This window comes from Pezoporus occidentalis, unplaced genomic scaffold (genome assembly GCF_034315485.1).
Source record: "Pezoporus occidentalis ecotype Australia unplaced genomic scaffold, CSIRO_AGI_Poc_V1 ctg128, whole genome shotgun sequence".
NCBI classification, from domain to species: Eukaryota; Metazoa; Chordata; class Aves; order Psittaciformes; family Psittacidae; genus Pezoporus; species Pezoporus occidentalis.
In genome coordinates, this window is record NW_026913082.1 from 1224039 (window position 1) to 1243581 (window position 19543).

At 42.6% G+C, this 19543-nt stretch overlaps 1 long non-coding RNA gene across 2 annotated transcripts; it reads left to right on the forward strand.

Annotated features, from left to right (window-relative positions):
• The first annotated feature begins 1323 nt into the window (after nt 1–1323).
• LOC134158248 (uncharacterized) lies at nt 1324–15673 on the forward strand. 2 transcript variants are annotated; one of them, XR_009962674.1, is made up of 3 exons: nt 1324–2054; nt 14448–14782; nt 15290–15673. It is a non-coding gene; the product is annotated as an uncharacterized LOC134158248 (long non-coding RNA). The 2 variants fall into 2 exon arrangements; XR_009962675.1 differs by lacking the exon at nt 1324–2054 and adding an exon at nt 9972–10252.
• The last annotated feature ends 3870 nt before the right edge of the window (nt 15674–19543 follow it).

A 19543-nucleotide genomic window follows, 5' to 3' on the forward strand; every position in this document is an offset into this window, starting at 1 on the left:
GGGGTACATGGAGAGCTGCGAAGCTGAGAAACAACAACAAAAAGTCAAAGGAACCAAAGGCTATCTGGTTCGTCTTAAAAACAATTCATGGCTTCAAGAGAAATTTGGGGATGGTCAAATTCTTGAAACAGAGGTCACTGACTCTGCTCATTTGCCTTTCTGGCAGTCGGTATTGACAACAAGCTCATGAAGTTGGACATAATTTTAGAAACACGACAAAAACATCATTGAGTACATTCCATAGCTTCTATTCATTATTTATGAGCTTGAAAACAACCTACAAAGAGTTAATGCAGTTGCTGCAGAGGTGAGTCCATTGTCTGTGCTTCCTGCTGCTGGAACCACTTCCTTGTTCCTCGATGTGACCGAGCTGACTCACGCTGTATCTAAAAAGCAGAGTTGCACATCATTATTGCCTCCCACCGTGGTTTAACTGTTGATGCACAGCACTGTAAGCTGCTCGGGGAATTCCCGTCCACCTCATGGTCCTGGCAGATGCCATGTCTCAGGCTTTGTGCTTCCTTTTCCCCCTGCTCTGCTCAATCCAGGGAGCAGCCTGGCATCCACAGGCATGGCATGGGGACACCTGCAGGCACAAAGTCACACACAACGACTGGCAAAGCAAAACACCAAGAGGGAATGGCAAGGGGATGCTCAACAGCCTGAACCCCCCAAGAGCTGGAAGAGAATTCATTAAGGAGGAAGAAATGGGAAACAAGAAACTAGATTTGGCTCTCATACTCCCCCAGCAGACTGGAAGGTGTTCCCAAGGGGACGTGCTGCTCCCTCGGGAAAAGGCTATTCTTTAAGGAGCAAAGAACTTGTCCCTGCATGTTGGGGAAGCAGGAGGGGTACCCTGGGGCAAGAACAGCAGCAAGGAGAAACGAGAAAAAAGGTGAAATATAGAAAAACAAAACTGAGAAAGGAAGCTTGAGAGGGAGAAACAATGGCAGCAGTGTGAGGAGAGGAGCTGGTGACCCAAAGACATCCATCTTCCCTGTGCAAGTGAGAGGGGATCAGGTAACACACAAGGTGGTTAAAAACAATGTCTTTGCACTCTCCTGTGTGTTCTAAGAGGTAACGAGAGATCTTAAACTCTACAGTTTAGATTTGGGGTTGTGAGCCCAAGGAGCTTTCACTTCCCATTCCTTACTGCCTAAGTGAGATGCTGGGAAGCCACAGAGCACAAAGCAATGCTGCTTATGCTGCCATCACTCCTATTTTCAGCTCCATGAGCTCCAGAGGAGTGAAACAATGTGAGGGGAGGATGGGAGAATCAGGCTGCCCGGACATCTTATCACAGCTGTGATTTGCTCTGCTCTAAGGCATCTGATGGAAGAGGTTATGGCTGGGTTGCTCTGCACAAGTACCATTTGGATGTGGAGAATTCACTGGCTTGGGTTTGTGTTTTATTGAGTAGCAAAAAATAACCCTTTGATTTTCTGCTGTGTTGTACAATCGTTTCTGAAAAGAGCTGTGGGGCTGGCAACAGACTGCAGAGTGAGAGACTGCACATACTCCATGTGGGATTGGGGTGGCACGTGCCTTTCGTGCATTGTTGCAATGGGCCATTTTACCTGCTTTTTGGGAAACAGCAGGGGGGGGTCTCTTCCCTGATTATGTGAATAATTAGATCTGTTTCAGTACTTAAGAGGGATTGTTATACAGTGCAATTTCAGGAAAGCCAGCTTGTTTGGAGTGGGGCACAGCCATACGGGTAGAAGAGAGATGCCATACTCTGTACCAGTAACCTCCTCAGCCTCCTTGAGGGGACTTAATCAGGCTCCTAGCTGCGCTCAGGTGGGCTCTGACAAATTCAGGCCCAGCTGCCTAAAGTCCTCCATTTGCAAAGGTATTTTGTTCTGAGACTGCCGTTTAGCTGGTCACTGTGTTCTGCCAGCCTCAAGGAGAGCAGTTGGTGGCAGCTGTGCAGGGTCAGGACCTCATAGAAAGTGTTTTCTACACCTAAATTAGGTGTCTGGACACTTTTGTGCTTCAGAGGTATGCTGCAAACTGAGTGGTGGTGGAGGCTGTGAAGTGTGATGGTGCATAAGGTAAGAGAGCTAATGCAGGTATATTTGGATGTATTTTGTTGCAGACTCTGCGTGTTGCTAAGGATGAACTGAGGAACAAAAAAAGCAATGATTTTTTTAAATTACTTCTGTGGAAATCACAGTGCATTTCTTGGTTTGGTCCTGCTCTTCTGAGGTTTTGTGTTGTGATGCTGAGTCCCTTGTCCTGCCTTGTGAGACAGAGCCATGGCTGTGCTTACAGACTTGTTGATGCAGTATGACCCACAGGGCTTAATTTTGAAGAGCCTTTATTGATTTGTTAGCTAAGAGAGAAGCGATAAACTGTCCTTCTTACCAGCTGAGATCTCTCTGGCTCCCTCAGCACAGCATCTGGGCAGTCGTGTCCTCTGCAGAAAGGCAGAAGTCGAATGTCTTCTTGGAGAAGTCTCAGGGTTCCCAGGCCAAAGCTCCTCTGCTCTTTTCAACAGGCAGTGAAAGCAAAATGTGAGCTCCTTAAGACTGGGATTTCCTTTGTTACTTGTCCAGGGCTGGGCACAGACCTCGGTATGCACTGGGGGCCCGATGCATCACTTAAATAACCAGGAGATCAGGGGCTGCAAGACTGATCCAGAGGTCAGCAATCATGCCTAATGGTCTGCTCAGCTGTATCTACACTGCTGTTTCTGTTATCTGTCCTCAGAAACATCCTCCAGCAGAGGCATTGCTTGTCCCCTTGGCGAGGGACATGACCCCCCAATCCCAGGTGCAGGGAGCGCTGAGCCAACCTCAGCAGCTTTTCAATATCAGCATCTGCTTCACTGGAGTGAAGTGTCTGGTGGAAATGCAGCCCTTATGGTGTATTTATGGTGTGATGCCAAAGGGAAAAAAGTCTGAGTTAAAGCAAAAGATTTTGTGATTGTTGGTTTTTTGCTTTTTGTTTTTTTTTTTATTTTTCTTTCAGACAAAAACTGTTTGAGGCAAATTTGTGAAACAGTTTCACACAAGAGAACTGGTCAAAACTTGGAAGAGAAAACAAAGTATTTTGAGTCCTTTTATTTCCAGTCCAAAACACACCATTTTTTTTAATTGTGTCCATGATATTTATTTTTTTTCCAGAGGATCAAAAACCAAAAAGTGTTCCAGCTTGGGGCTGAACAAGGAATCTCTGATTAGCCCCAAAGGATGTGTTGTGCTGCTCAGGATTTCATTTTCTTGAGGCCAGCAAGGCAATAATTTGGCATCAATAAAAACAAAAGAAAAAAGCTTTCAATTCTTTGGTCATTTGTGGTCTGATAGATCCCCTCTGCTCTCCTACCAGTTTGGTCTGTTGCACTGTGGGACCTCCATGTTTTCAGGGCTTGTGCCTCCAAGGCTACAACTGCTCTAGGAATAGGGAAGCCAGCGTTTCCAGATGCCTGAGGCAGTGGCTCAGTGCTGTCTGACCCTGATACCCAATTTGTTCTGACCATAGTTCCTCCATCACCCAGCATGAAGGAATCTCACCCACTAATACAATAGAAACATTTCTCTTTTCATCTCTGTAGGATGTAGTAACTTTATATATTAATAAAAAAGTATTTCTGAGAAGGAATTTGATCCATTGTTATTTGAAATAGTAGTAGCAATATTAATAATGATGAAAACAAATATTAATAATCAGACAAAGGCCAGTGCTAGGGGCAGGAAAAATTACTGCAACTGCTGAGAACAGCAAACTAGCTGTGACCCAGCTGGCTTCTGCCCTGGTTAGCAGATGCCTGCTTTGCCTGTGGAAGCTCTGGGAAGCCAACACTGCTGGGGCTGCTACTTCAGAGAGAAAGATGAAAGGCTGAGGAGCACCAGTGGCTGTGAAACCTCCTAGCCCTCTTGCCTAAGGGAAGTAAGAAACTGTTTTGTCTACTTGGCCGTGAAGCCTTGAGCTGCTTCCACTTATGCAGTGTTTTGCACTGGGGATGTTTATAGACTCGCATGATAATCGTCAGACATGAGAACAGTAAAACAGAGCATCCCTCATATGCATTTTGTAAATATATCTTTTTTAATCTTTCACTTTAACATAGGTAGTCATGTAAAAGAAGGGTTAACTGGCTGACCCAAATGAATCCACCAGGCCAGTGGCAAAGCTGGCTGTGACATTAGTCTTCATTTATAGAGCCATGAGAGCACCTATGAGTCAGTAACATTGTACATATTCCCATCTTACAGATAAGATACAGGACATCCAAAGTTTTTCTTTATTTGTATAGCAAATTAGAGGTGTAACTTATTTTTGGGTGGCATTTTCAGGGTGGGGGAAGAACTCATTTATCATCATCCAAATATTAGTGTGCTCAATGAAGAAGTAACTGGTCAATACACACAGAGGTCTTTGAGTAACCTAGAGCATGAGTGAAGAATGTCGTCATGCTACATGGTGGGGTGGAAGGGGAAGGGAGTTGTGCAATTAAGAGCAGTGTGTGATGTATAAGGGACTTTTCGGTTGTTGTTTTCTTGTTTGTGTTTTTCCTTTGGACATAGCAAAATCTCAATAGATGTCAGGCATGGGCAAGGCAAACAGCTGATGTCTATTTGAATTTTGGGTGTAGCTCTATATTTGCAGGGGAACACAAGTGCAGAAAGCTCCTGGGAGCTCAGCTGGACTATTTCACTCAGCTGGATAGACTTAACAAGATCAAATCCATGTGAACAGGATGAGAAATCACAGCCTTAAACTGCCTCTCAGGAAATCTTGGTTAAACATTAGGAAAAGCTTTAACAGTGAGAACCATTAAATATTAATAGAAATTGTCATGGGAGGCTGTGCACCTAATGTCATGAAGGTTATTAACAGCAGGTTAGAAAAACATCTGTCGGGAATGTTGTAGGCAGAGTTGGTCCTGAGTTGGGGAAGAAATATGAATCACATGGCCTTGCAAGTTCCCTTTTAGCCCAACTTCCTATGTTGTTGCAATGTTGCATAGTAGTGGTTGGCAGATAGATTATAATGTATAACATAAATACAGGGTTCAGACAGGAGATGTTCATGAGCAAGTAAATCTCAGAATTATTAAACAGGCAAGCAAGAGGAGCATCCTTTTTTTTATTTTTTTTTAATAAAGGCAATACATTTTCAAGGTGGGGAAATAGGGAGACAAAAATAGGCCCCAAAGAAGATGCATCAACTTGAAGATGTTCCTTGTTAAATTAAGGAATCTAAAATGAATGAAAAGTTCCTATCTTTAGGGAGAAAAGAGAGGCAAAGGAGAAGGGAAAGCACAGTTATCATTAGAACAAAACCTTAAAAGAGGAAAAGATCCTAAATAAATTAAATTATACATCTAATGAACACAAACAGACATCTACTTTCAAAAGAGATTTAACCCAATTCTTCAAAGAAAACCCAGCAGTAATTAGTAAGTGCTTTTATCTCCTCTGGATTAGAGTATCCAATAAAGCTGGATTCCTAGAGGTGATGTTCCTTCTCCCCAAATTATAAATCTTAGAAGATGTTGTGTAAGCCTTTTTCTGCTTTGGCCCAATAGGATACCCCTAATGTCTGACTGCTTGTGCTGTTCTTATTTTGCTTATCAGCAAATCAACTGTGACCAGACCCCAAATGTAAAGATGAGAAAAAGAACATGAGGAAACTGGGACTTCACCTTACATGTTCCTATGAGTTACAAATCAGCCCCCCACCTCCTGCTGGTCTCCAAGTGCTTTGAGACAATACTAAAGTGTTGTAATCCCTTCAGGAGAGTGACCTGGGATTGTAATGTGGGCAGGAAGTATGATAAGCAATAAAACTACTTTTCTGTCTCTGCTGGGGTGCATGTGCCCTGGCCACACAGAGTGAAACCAGTCCCTCACTTGTAAAGTGCACGTTGTGCAGCAGCCATGATGGGGAAAACCACGTGGCTGCAGAGTACAGATCTTTATTTCAGGTGACTTTAAATCCCGAGTACAGAGCTCTTGGGCAGAGCAGGATGCAGATCCCTGTTGTAACCCCAAGGCCTGGGGAAAGCCTTTATTTGCCTTTTGTGGGAAGTTTCACACTAGGGCTAATGCGCCAATGACTTCAGCCTGCCACTTGGGAGCTGTTTTTTATGATATGAATAAATATGCCATAAACCTGTAATGGAAAACTGAGCACATCTTGTGCTCTCATGCACTCACGCAACAAGTATTTCAGCGTGTATTTGATTCTTCTTTATGCCTTTGGGTTTTCTACAGCATCCCCTGACTCTGTAAGTGAAATGGGAGGCTGGTGGTCTAGGAGAGATTTGCCTGTGGGGTGAGATCATGGCATGGGGTGTGATCATGGTACATGGTGCTGCCTTTTTGCCATGTGGCAATAGCCAGCGAGGGTTGGAAAGCCCAGCTGGGGCAAAGCTTTTGCAGCCTGCTGCTCTTTGAGGGGACAAATAGAAAACAAAAATTACTCATCACTGGAAATATAGGTCAGGGTGAAAAAATACAACTCGGAAAAACTGAAGACCAGTTCACGTGCTGCTGCCTTTGCGTTTTCAGCCAGTAGACATTGTACTGGTAGCTCAGAGTCTGCTCACCGAGCTGGGTGGATGTTGAGCACCCAGATAAAGAGTGGCAAACATTGCCAGAAATTTTCTCCAGACAATTCCTTCAATCAGACATGCTCATCACTCTTCTATGGGTTTAGACATACCCAGTGGGTAGCTTCTTTTTCTTCAGTTCCTGTGTTTTGAAAGACTAAGTCTGTCTGTTTCAGCAGAGTTGCCCAGGCTCTGAGCTGTCAGCAAGGTTCATATTGGTAGCATTAATCATCTGGTAGTTGCTGTTCTTTCATTTCCTTTTGCTAACTTGTGTTCTCAGCTGCCTTTCTCTGCTTTAAAGGCAGAGGGCCCTCTGACTGACCTGTATGAGCAGGAAGAATAAGAGGCAGCCTTAGGCAGAGCGTGGGAAGAGAGACCTGCCCCTGCTGCCAGCGGTCCTGCTGGTCCCATTGGGGTTTTAGTTACACTTGAGATGTGGAGCAGCTCCAGCCATCACTAACTCCTCACAGAGTTTGGGTGTCTCTGTAGCAGACAGTCTAGCCGGTGGTGGGATGCTGCTTCTGAGCTGAAAACTTGTCACTTGCCCAAACTTACAGCCATGTAACCCCACTGATGTTCCATGGGGTTCCAGCCTACCCTCCACCAGCCCGGTAGCTCAGTTACTGACTACAAAGCCAAATACCCTCACCTTCCCAGTTTTTTAACTTGCATAAATACTTCATGTATAAGTTAGGGTTTGGTTTATGTTTTCATTTTTCCAGATGCATACCTGAGCAAGAAGGTACGTTTGTTTGTTCACCGCAGTTATCACAGAAGACATAGAGTTCTGTGATCCTTGTTGCACATCTTTCTTTTTCTGTATTTCTACTTCTAGTATCTTTCCTCTCATTATTGAGATAAATTCTTCAGATTATATGGGCTGAAGTTATCTTGGGAAAACTTATTATTATTCTTGAGATAAGTTCCTGTCATTAGTAACTGGGGTGGTTATTAGGAATAGAGTCATTGAATATTTATACAGTGTTGGGTGTGCACAGTACCTTCCAAACAGCAACAAACTATTGCTGTTATTTTATTGAGGAAAAAATCATGAAGTCAGCAGCTGTGATCACTGCCTGCTCTTTCAGGGTGAAATAAAGTTTGTTTAAACCAATATCCTCTTCCAAACTAAACCAAAGCATCATGCCACTTTCCAAGCCACAGGCACATGTAAGGCAATATAGGCTGTCCTGGAAGCACACTTAATCCCATGGTTTTTGAAAAGTATAAAGGAGGAAGAATGAATGAGTGAGAAAACATCACGGGAGGAGCAGGTTGGAGCTCAGTGCTGAGCCTGGACATGCAATGGGAACGTGCCTGCACATTTTTTCCTTTCCAAGTCAAAACGTGTAGCAGAACCAGCAGTAAATAATTAATTTCTTTCTATGCTTTCAACTCCATAGCCAAAGCAGTGAGAGTCACCGCATGGCCGTGTATGAAGGCTGTCTTAATGAAGCAGAGGGTTGTCTGCATTGGAAATGCAGAAACATGTCACAGCCCAGATGCACCCAGGCACAAGAAGCAGAGCCGGAAGCCCTGGGTCACCAGCCCACCGTTGGGCTGCTAGCACTGCTCCTCTCTCTCCTTCTCTCTCTTCAGGATGTACGTCCCTGTGATGCTGTGTCAGAGGTGACAGCCACCTGAGGAAAGGTGGGTGGTGATGTCCCAGTGACAAGCTGAGCAGCAAAATCAGAAGCAAGATTTAAAATGCCTGTCTGTTCTCTACAGCATGAGTACAACTAATGCTCTCTGCATATTGCAGGTATGTGTCTAAAGTAGGGCAGCATCCAGCTAGAGGAGCTCATATCCTTAAAAGCTATGTTCTCCCCTGTGACAAACTGTTGAGCTTGATACAGCCATTGATAGGGCTTGTTCCCTGCCATGGGTTATGTGTGGAGGCAGCCAGGACAGCCAGTGTTTGGTTTTGCAATTACAGTGTCTGGCATGGAGTGGTTGTCTCAAGTGGCTGGGATGTTTTTTTTTCATTTATTTATTTATATTTCTATTTTTATGTAAGCAATGTGGTAGCTCTCCCATGTATTTATCAGCGTAGTGCCAAAGTGGCACTATTTTTGCAACAAGAAAACTAGGTCTCATTTAACTTTGTTTGCAAGGTAAAACTGGGAAATAAAACTGTAACAGACTGAAAGCCATGAAGGTGAAGGCAGATTGTTGAGGTTTAGGGGTCAGATGTGTTTGCTGTAGCTACTTTAACTGCATGTCAAAAAAGTAGAAAGCCTAAGAATACATTCCTAAAAGTCTTATTCCTGGACCAGCTTCAGAGAAGCAGGACTTTAACCCAGCAAGAGGAAGTTCCACATTACTGACCTGCACCAGGAGCTCCCTTGTCCTGAGGCCACAGCTGGTCTCAGAAACACAGACCAACAGGGTTAAGCCTTCCCAAGACCAGCGTTTCTCTCAAACAACCTGAACTCCTCACAAGTGGTCAGCAGTCCTCGGCAATGAGATGCTGAGCAGTCGGACCACACGCTGCCTCTCTCTGCCACGTCCTTGCACTTATTATATCCTCTGCAGAAGGCAGCATTTCTGGCTCTGCTGCAGCATTAGATAATGCTCAGTGGCTGCTGTTGCTGCTTTCCCATAATTACCAGAAACATTGCTTTAAGAAGTTACAACTTCCTGGAATGATGTGAAAAATGAACCGTTTAGAACACCAGTGAGTAATAGGTAATTGCAGGCTGAGGCATCTTTAATCACTTTCAACCTTAAGTACATTTTTGAAGAGTGTAGCTCATTATTACCTTGCAGATCTTGATGGAGTTGTACATTTCTGGTAGCCTAGATTAGAAGTGAATAAAGGATTTTGCATACAGGGGGTACTGGTTGGCAATTAGAGCACAGTCTGACCTGCAGGGGCTCAATTCTCTGCTCTGCTGTGGGCTTTTGTATGGCCATAGAGAAGTCATGGATAGGTTTGTGTGTGGAGGGACTATAGTACTGCAGCACCTACTGTTTCAGGTCCCCTAAAACCCTGGTCCTGTGACATCTGATCGCTAAGGCATATAAATGTGGAATGAGGAAAAAGTGTGAGCCAGGACAGGCTGTGTAGACTCAGAATTATGGATGTTAGCCAGCAGAAAAGATTACACATCAGCTCCATTGCTGCCCAGAGAAAGGTGCTGCACTACTTCTGGCACTTCCAGCCAAAAACCCACTAAGCCCTGTTGTGATTGAGCTCTGCATTTCCTGCAGTACAATTTCTGATCTATAAAATTAAGAAGATCATCTTATGTACACAGGTAAGTGCATTGATACAAGTTCCTCAGCCCTCTCTTTCAAGTGGTGCATGTGTAGACATTATATAGATGTATAAAGAGTAAAATGAATGTTTTCTTTTTAATTAATATGCCGGTTTTCCAAGCTTGGGCACTCTCTGTCCCTGCACAATATGGAATCTAGGTGTAACCAGGATTAGTGACCGAGTTTCCTTTGCAGATGTTTCCCAGGCCCCCAGAGTAATGCCATTCCCATGCTTGTCCCAGTCTTGTCCCATCTGCTGGCTGCTCTTTCTCCCCCAGTATGACCATTGAACAGCATGTTCTCAGCTATAGCGATGCTTCTGCCTGTAACTTTGCAAGCAAAGAAACCACACCACCTGGCTGTGGTGAAGAGATGAAGCCATGCTCCAGCCACAGGCAAATACCATCATCCTTCATTGCATCTTCCTGAGAGGTATGTGTCAAGCAGCAGAGCATGCACAATCTGTATGCTGCATCCCAACTCACTGGCCTAACACCTCTGATGCTGTTCTATAATTCCCATTCCTGCCATCCATCTGCAAATGCCCTGAATTCATTACCAGCATTTTGATGAAAACTGGTTTTCTCCCACTTAAAGTATTTCCAAATACATTTTCCCACTGCATTCCTCCAGACATCTCCTGCCAGCAAATGGAGTTCTCTTTCCCCTCCTCTTGGGGTAGTGAAAGCCTGAACAGCAAGGACCTCTGCTGATAGCACGCTTCCCTGTGTATCACTACCTCACTGAGCATCTGAACCCCATATGCTGTTTCACAGTCACATTTTGGGGTAGCAAAGGGATGGACAGCATCCCAAGGGTTTGAGGATTTATATGTTTTTAATTTGGATTTATATTGCTGGAGCAGGGAAGGGCAGTGTTTAAAAGACTCCCTGCACCATCAGGAACCTGGCCACATCTATGACTGGCGTTTGCACTGCTAATGAGACCATTTCTATTGTAATGAACTCATTACTGGTTTTATTGCTATTGTATTTTGCATGTTTCACAAATCATGCAGGGAGCTGCTTTTTATTTCCACTTTCTCTGTCTACCTTGGAAACTCTCAGAGCAATCCCAGTGTCTGCATAAAACAGATGAATGGATTAACTCCTGTGGAGAGACCGAGGAGGGGTGGCTGCTCTTAACTGGTCATAGGGGGCAAAAGAGAGAAAGGGGAGGATTGAGTTGTGCCTGGAAACTGATAAAGTAAGGAGTTCTCGTGCTGCTCTGAAACCCAGTGACATTTTTATAAATGTATCTATCTCTTATTCAGGAATGTTTGCACCAAATTGGTCTGTTCCTAAGAGGGTGCTTGGCATATATATTATGCTCTTTGTCAACAGTGTCTTCCAAATATTGATTTGGATCAGACTTTGTTTCTCTGCCATTTTGCAGTATTTTGCTTTAATGAGCTTTGGATATGATAAGGCAAAGTTCTGGTTGTGCAGCAATGTTTAAGTTCCCAGAGTCACTCAGCTAGGCTGATTCATGGCCCTTGATCTACTCCTTTCCCTTTTTGTGCTCCAAATGTATGTGCAGTGGGGCAGTCCTCAGAGACAGCTCTTGCTGGCTTCCAGTGATCCTGTTGGCTTGCATTGCTTTGGCTTCAGCTCCTTATCATTACCTATTCCAGTTGGCTTCTCAGCAGCCACTGCATCAGCTTTAACTCTTAGTGAATAGCCAATATCCTGGAAATAATCCTCTGCTAACTTCAAGCCACTTAGCTTCAATAGTGCACCATGAGATGCATCTGAGAGAAGGAATCAAAATGGGTAACTCCACAAGGACCCTGTGGAAACTTCCAGAATCCTCTGGAGTGCAAATCACTGTGAATCAGCTGCTGGAAAATGATATTGCTAGACCGTATTACTGCCACTGATAGGTGTCACTGTACCAGTTTCTGATGGAGCAGAGAAGACATTAGGATGCATAGTTATGGTGGTGGTTGAGCCTCGCTCTGAGCTTGGGCTAAAGACTGCAATTCCATTGATCTGGTTAAGAGAGGGTGTACCTGAGGGTGTAACCTGGGATGTTCATGTGGGTATTTCTGTTCTAGAAAAGCATGCTTTATCCTCGGCAGAGGGAAGACGTATCCAATGTGGACATGGCTACCTGCCACACTGGATTCTTCATCAAAATAACAAATCTTTGTCCAGACCCATTTCTTTTCCTTGCCTACACAATTCGGATATTTTCAGCTAAGTCTTTTGCAAAGTCCAAGAATTGCTTAAGAAAATTAATTGCCGTGAAAGAACACAAACTACAAAAATGTAGGTGTGTACATCTGCTTGGTGTTGGAGCTACTAAGCAGTGTTTTGAATCTCAGGTTTGTTATTTTGTTAGTTTGAAGTTGTAACTCTTTGACAAGCTCCTTCTGTCTCACTTATTTCCTCTGCTGAGACATCATCACTCTTTCAAGCCCAGGGTTAAGGCTAGCCTGTTTAATACTCTGTAGACTTTGATGGCATCTGGCAGTAGTACTGCCAGCTGTTGCAGAGAACATAAAGAAGCAAGCAAGAAATCAGATTAAAATAAATAAATAAATAAACCCAGGTGACTGTGTTGTTCAAAGACTCGGTCCTCACAAATTCATATTGAAGGGAAATTTAGATGCAAAACTTCCATGCCTTTCAGATGAACCTTCTGCTACCTTGCTTAGATAGCTCACCAAGGGCACAGGAGACAGAAATAATAGATAGATGTAGAGGCACAGTACATACTGCTGCTCCTTCAGGATTTGAGTAATTATTTAAAGTGAACCTAAAGCCCTTCCCCCCCCCCCCAGCATCTTAGAAATGTCTCTGTGTTGTTGTTCTTTTATGAGCTTTGTGTTGTGCTGGTATTTTCTGTTTAATAATGTGTGGAGTGAAATAGGAGAATTAGCAAGAGTTTTGCTTCTGGCAAGATTATGCACACTACCCACCTCTGGCTGGCTGTAACAAGTGTCTTTTCTGCAGATGTCTGTGGGTGCTTTGGGGTTTGTGACAAGCTGCTGTGGGATTTGACTCCTGCTGCACAAACCAGCAGGAGTCAGCTGAAGTTGGTGCCTTCCTTAGGAACTTGTGAGAAGGGGAAAGAAAGAGAGTGGAGCAAACTGTCACCCTTTAAACTGGTTGTGTACAACCAAAATCTCAAGGGAATTCCCCCAGAATAATACAAATAGCTACTCATCAGTCTCTCCTTGGTGGAGCTGCTACAGGCTTCAAAAAGGAGCTCTTTCCTTCCACCTACTCTAATTCCACCTTCTCTCCATGAGTGTGATGCCTCTTGATGGGGTTCCCTCAACTCGTTAGTACTTTTGCAAGCAAGTAAGTGTTGGATACCAAGATCACTGTAAAATACACATATAATTTATCTCATGCTGCAGGTTAATAAAGGCTGCAATAGAAAAAATGCAAAGAAGAAACTTATCCAGGCTGTTTCTAGGGGGTGTTTTTGGTTTGATTTGGTTTGATTTTTCCAGGAACTGGCAAGTTTTCATATGTAGCTGCTGTACTGAGAACCTCAGTGTCTGATCCCAGCTGGAATCTAGGATGAGTTAAAATGTTGGGCATATCTTTTGCAAAATGCAAGAGGGTTTTGGTAAAGGGAATATCAAAGCAGGTTATGAGGATGGAAAACCCCTCATATTAGCACATGCTGGTTGAATCTTCCTTTTCAGAATTTCTTTGTATATTTATTGTAGCTATTACCAAAACTCCCTCAGTTATCCAGTCCCTGGGGTTCAATAGATCTCGCATTGCAACTTACCTGAAATGCTTGTATCCCACAGGGCACAGGGGTGATGCAGGGGATGACAGTGACAGGGTGGCCAGCGTATAAAACAGTCAAGAATTCCAATAATTTGATGACAGTTTAACTTCATTTTTAGGATGGGATGGACAGGTGATAATTGAGCAGTGCTGTGTCCAGTTAAACAATGGTGAAGACGCTGACAAACTGATATTGCTGACTGAAGACGATGTTCTGGTCCTGTATGGCGTTTCCGACATGCAGTGATCCAAGTGTCATCTTGTGCTCATTTTTTTTTTTTTATGGCTCATTTCTCTCTTTTCTGGTTCTTTTGCCTCTCTGCTCATGACAGAAGGAGGATAAAATGTCACCCCAGGTTACTTCTGTAATAGTTCCTATTGTGCTTTTCCTTTTCCTTTAAAAGAATTAAAGTGTTTAATAAATAGAACTAAGATATTACTCAGTAACTTCAGAAAGAGAAAGCTCCAAAACCAATCTAAGCACCAATATCTGTGAGTGCCAGTGGGACCTGATTCTAAACACTCCTACTGAAGGTGAGGGTGAAGATCAAGTCAAAAGAGGTTGACTGGAGCAACCATAGTTTTGCAAGGTCAGCAGCCCCTGTATTTTTGCAGTTTGTTTTCTTTCTTGTCCTTGCAAGTGGGGGAATGTTGTGCTTTCTCTATACCTCTGAATTACAGTCGAGAGTCAGCTGTGCTATCAGTTTGAATTTGGGGCAGTAGAAAATTACTGTGCATTAATGCTTATTGGACTTGACCTGATGACCCATTATCTTGCAGAAGATGGCTTACAGCTTTCATTTGTGACCTGGACTGGGCTAATTATTGCAATTCCAAGAGAAGCAGTAGTGTAGTTAGGGTCCTAGTTTTTATAGGTCCTCAGCAATGAAGAGGTACTGCAGTGCAGCATTTCCCTGGATTACTCTGCCACCCCTGTTGAACCAGAACATCAAAGGTACAAATCTTCTGCAAACTTTTGGCCTCATTTCAGCCAGTTTATGTGATATCTGAAGTACATTCAGCAGTAAATTGCACTGGAAGCTGTTCTTTTGGATTTTCTATTTATGCAATGCAAGTTGATGTGAATTTGAATTCAGATCAGTGATCTTGTCAGAGTTGCCATAGGTAACTATATGCAGACCTAGAATGTCTTCCTCTAGATCATATCTATGGATGGTCTGCACACAAAACTGAAGTTTAAATCCCACAGGTAAGTTTTGGTTTTTTTTTTTAAACATGGTCCTATGCTTATGGATTCTCCATTTTGCATGCTTAATTCAGCAATCAAAATCAAACGTGCCTTGAGCTCCCCCAGATAAAACCACCTCTCCAAATTGACTCATACTGTGATATTAAGTCACACTGGTGAATTTCCTAGCTAGCCGACTGTGTTGTTTAATTAGGGTGCCTTTCCAAATCACCTTCAATAGCATTGTTGTAACATATGGGCTGAGATTTAGCCATACGGTCCAAACACAGATACAAAGCACAGCACTAATTGTCTGAACACACAGAGAGCTGCAGCACACAGGCTGTGTGTTCAGATAGGCAGAGATGGGAAGACATGTCCTGCTTTGTAGGAACAGTGTATTTATTTATATTTTTTATATAATTTACAAGTTCATAATGAAATAGAATAAAATGAATAGAAAGAGATGTTCAGAGCTTCAAATCCACCTGCATTGCTCACTAATCTACTTGACTTGGGCTATCCTAGGAACTGTAGTGCTGCCTTTGAACTAAGCTCCAAAGTGCTGAAGGAAGGACGGACACACAGCAAAGGCTTTACTTTGGGTGGGCCATTTCTAAAATGCAGTTTCTTTCTACTTCAAAGTTTCAACTGAATCGGTGCTGCCAGGTTGCAAAGAATTATTGCCTTTTCCTGTATTCATGGCAGACCAAATCCTACAACTCTCTGAAAGCACAGGCTGCACTTGTAAATACACCTTAAAAGTGGACAGTTTATTCAACAAGGAATAAATAAGCCTCAAGCAGAACATTTTGTTTCCTTCTTCATGCAAAGGCAACCATTTATTTTCTTCCACTATGTAAGGCCAAGGGACTGCACTCCAGTCAGTCAATTTGATAGCATAACATAGCGAACAGGTAGCACTAGCAAAAGAGAAGAAGCTGCTACTTCAGATAAATTAATGATAGTTTTATAAAGAAGATGGAGCTGTATGAAGCACTAAGGTACATAGATCAAAAAAATACATTAATCTGAGTATGTACCAGTCTAGTTTCAGGGATGATTTGTGTGCCATACACAATCAGCTCTGAGGTTAAGAAAAACAGGTTAGTTATATGGGTTGTGGTTATCCAAGAAGTTGGAGGGTGTTTCTGTGAGACTGTCAGTAAATTCCTGGGAAAACCTATTCCTAATTTATTAATTCAAAGTAGTGTCCGTGGCAAGGACCATTTGTTCTTCAGTGTTTCCAGAGCTCCCTGGCAATGATGTTAATAACAAATACTTCTTTAACATTACTTATTTTTTACTAAAAGGCAACACAAACTGCTCGTCCCCAGACAGGAAGAGTTCATCAGAGTTTTAACATCAAAGAGTTAATCTTATCATCTCAGAGTTGCTTATTAGACTCCTTCACTTTAAACTTGTATTGGAAAGGGATACTGGATGCTTGCCATACTTCTCAGAATCAGACCCTGAGTAAAAATCTTGAATTGTGCATGCAACATTTGCTTTGGAAATCCCTGTGTATTCATCAGAGATTTTTCCCTGTTTTAATATTGATGTCCTTAAATGGATTAAGCTGAAGACAGTAAAGACATCCCAATTCAAATTCTTCAAGTAACTCCCTCTCTTTGTTTTCCCTTTGCTATTAAACACAGATACAAATAGGATAGGGACAAAGAAAGAAATTCAAGGTGGAAATTTTGGCCTTTCAAGGAAGATTAAATTTTGGTTGCCTGCTAACTGTCCCACATTCAAAGGACTGTGGGAACCACCAAGTTTTGGGGGCTGAAAATCTAAAATCCCCTTTTAGTAGGAAAATATATAGCACCACGTTCAGACCCCCTTTGCATGGGAAGTTTGCTCTAGCCTTCAGTCTCCTGAGACAGGTAAGCAAATGATTTTGCATGTGGCCCTGAGAAACAGAAAGCCCAGCAGGAAAAGAGACATCAGGGATGCCCTCCTGACGAGGTAAAAATTAATCTTTTGTACAGTTTTGGGTCATGGGAACCCTCTTTTCCTCTCCTTATTGCCCTGGAATGGAGAAACCAGAATTTTCCTACTCTTTTCTTAGGTAGTTTTTCAGATAAACAGTCTGTCTTTCTCCCTTTTGCAATCCCATTGGTGAGTTTCATTTGGCTAAGCAGGAGTTCAGGGTATAGCATGGGGCTCAGAGGGAGGAGAAGGGGGAGAAATCCTTCCAGGAAAAAGAAAGCAAGCAATAGGATTTCTTCCAAGGAGTTCCCTGAATCCAGAAAGCGTATGGTGATTTCAGTTCACCAACAGCTCAACTGAAGGACATCAATATTAACTTTTTTTCCCCAGGAAAATCTTTATGCCAATACTAGTGAATGTGAAGGTAGGATATAATGGATATTTTGATCAGCTAGTTACTTGTGATTCAATCCCAGGTCTTTCAAAAGTAACTAATGTGGAGTGCACAAGAAACCTTATTTGTTTCCTGCCATGTCACACTCTGGGCAAGATTTTCCTGCTTCAGTTCCTTGGCCATGGGAATCCTGCAGTTGTCAACAGATGGGGGTCTTAACTTCCCATTTCAGTCACTTCATTACCCTCCACCTGCCTTTCCAATCCATGCAAGCCAAGAAAGCCTTCCTGAATGTGACTAACATTTAAAACATAGCTGGATGTTTCACAAGATGTTTAGCTGTGAGCAGGATTTCGATTCAATTAATAACAGACCCCCTCCCACTGAGTTGTTTCCACTACCTAATTCAAATTTTAACCCTGTAATTCTGATGCTGTGAATTTTCTGACTCATTTTAGTTTGGTGGTTTTTTTTTTTTTGTGGTAATATATTCAAAAACAATAGATCTAATCTATAGATCCAAACTGGGATTACTGAAAAGGTCATGCACCCTCCCCTCAACTCTGCTCATCCTCACAGTATCTCATTTCTTTTCAACAGCAGCAAAGCCTGAATTTTCATGTTATTTGTTATATTTAGGGCAGATGACCTACCCAGCCAGAATCGGGGATTAGGAATTCATTTTCTAAGGCATTATGCAAAAACATAACTAAAATCTGACCCTGCCTCAAACTCTTTATGTCCACTTGTGTGTAATTGCAAAATCAAGACTAGAATGTGGAGAGAAGAAAATACAGTTGATGCTAGCACGCATTTGGGGGTTGTCATGATTTTTTAATGATTCTTCTTTTCTGCGTGAGAGCTTCTGTGCAGAGAAACCTTGAAATAGTGGACGGCTCCTTTGCAGATTCTGATATTTTGTACCAAACAAGATTACTCAGGAGTAACAAGAATGACCCCCAGCTGTTGTCTGCTGCTAGAAACCTTTTAAATGGATATGGACATAGAGCCACTCCGTAATTACAAGGAAGGAAGACCACATGGCTTAAAGTGACCCGTTAGTAATCAATTACTGCTGTGAAAATGTTCATCCTGGCTCTAGAGTAGGTGTGGGAAAATCAAAAGCATGTGTAAATCAAAAACCTCCAGCATTGTTTCCTATATGGAAAAAACAAAAGTTCACTCGGAAATGAATAGTGTAGCCAGCACATTCTGAAGTCCCTCTGTTTTAAAATACCTACCTTAATTGTATCAATCATTTAATATAATTAAGAATATGAGAGTAATCAATTTTCCTTTCATTGCAGAGCTTTTTGTGTGCATTTGGAACCATTTTTTAGCTGGTTTGCTTCCACAGCGTCAATTTTAAAGGTCGTCTTGTTTTATCAAGATATCATTTTGTGACAGCTTTTTTTAGTATTCTCAGTGGTACTAACAGCACGCAGCGGCTGATCTTTCTTCAGAAACGGTAAAGGAAGCAAGTGGTGTGTACATATAACCTAAAAATAATGGCTATTCCTTTCGCATTTGAATTTAGCACTAATTGGCTCGTATTTTTCATGTGTGTATTTAGAACACAAGGAACAGCTCTGGCTTTGGGTAGATTTTGTCACTGAGTTTGAGGAAATAAAACAACTCTCTAAACCTCAGAAAAAAAGGACAACTGAATGCCATAAATGCTGCAACAAATGAAATCATGATGTTAAAATTCAATGCTATAGAGTGATAATAGGACGAAACCATTTCTGAGATGTGAAAGAGCCCAGATAGTCCATTGATAGCTGCATACATGAAAAGACACAGAAACAAAATAGAACAATACTCATTTTCTGCATTAGTGGAAACAAATCACCCTTTGAGAAGAGGCAGGCAGCACTTAGTCATGTTCTCAATGGCTGCCCACTTGCTGTTGGAATTGGTGGCTGCAGAGCAGCATGCATTTTGCAGTGTTTTAAAAGGACATTGGTGCGAGGTCTTCTGCCTAAGTAGTAACAGATCTCCAGTTTCTCAGCAGTACTTCCAGCTGTGAAATTTATTTTTTTCCTTCTTTAAATTTACCTGCAATAGCGTTGTCCCTGCTTACAGACAATTCTTTCCATCCAATACCAATAAAATTGGCTGCAAGAAGGGTGGAAAGAGAATTAAGAAGATGGTGTCCCAGGGCATACTGTTGGTTTGCCTCTTTGAAGGTAAGAGAACAGGTCGGGAGTAAATGCTTTATAGCACTGGAAAAGTTACCAAAGCTATAGTTTGGAGACTTTAGCATAGTTACAGACCCAGGGTTGGACCTAGCTTTTGGGGAAAGAATGGCAGGACTGAATAGAGAATGTGGAAATCTTGAATCTGTTCCCAAAGCCAGCCAGGGCTCTGTGATTCACAGGGGAAAAACTCAGCCTCTCTCAGTTTCCCATGCATAAACCACATGAAACTCTTTGGAGTAGGAGTGGCCGCCC